Below are 450 nucleotides of genomic sequence, written 5' to 3'. Positions count from 1 at the left end.
TTTTTTTAGATTCTTATTTGGGCCCTAATGATTCAAATTTAGCCATGAAAGGCACCTCACTCCCAAAATCTCCTAAATTGTATGAAGTTGTAGATGATCAACAACACTCACCATATGGTAAACATTGTTATTCAAATTTTTAACACATTTTGTACAACTGTTGAATTTTGTTTAGAAAACATAATAAGTTACGATCAGTCAATACAAAAACAGATTCAAACTTCAACGGCACAAGGAACATTGCCCAAGGTTTCAACAACGCGTGTACCTCCCAAGAAAGTTTATGAAAATATAGACGATCTTACTAACCAGCGATTAAGTTCGTATAGTTTAAAAGAATCATTTATAAATGACAACAGAATCATTAAAAGGAAACATTCTGATTTAAAGCTAGACATTTTAGAAATAGAAAAGATTGTGGCTATTGAAAAACTGAAGGCAGAAAGAGCA

Source organism: Acyrthosiphon pisum, unplaced genomic scaffold (assembly GCF_005508785.2).
Source record: "Acyrthosiphon pisum isolate AL4f unplaced genomic scaffold, pea_aphid_22Mar2018_4r6ur Scaffold_21582;HRSCAF=24315, whole genome shotgun sequence".
NCBI classification, from domain to species: domain Eukaryota; kingdom Metazoa; phylum Arthropoda; class Insecta; order Hemiptera; family Aphididae; genus Acyrthosiphon; species Acyrthosiphon pisum.
The sequence above is the reverse complement of the archived record's forward strand: the minus strand, read 5'-3'. Positions refer to the sequence as shown.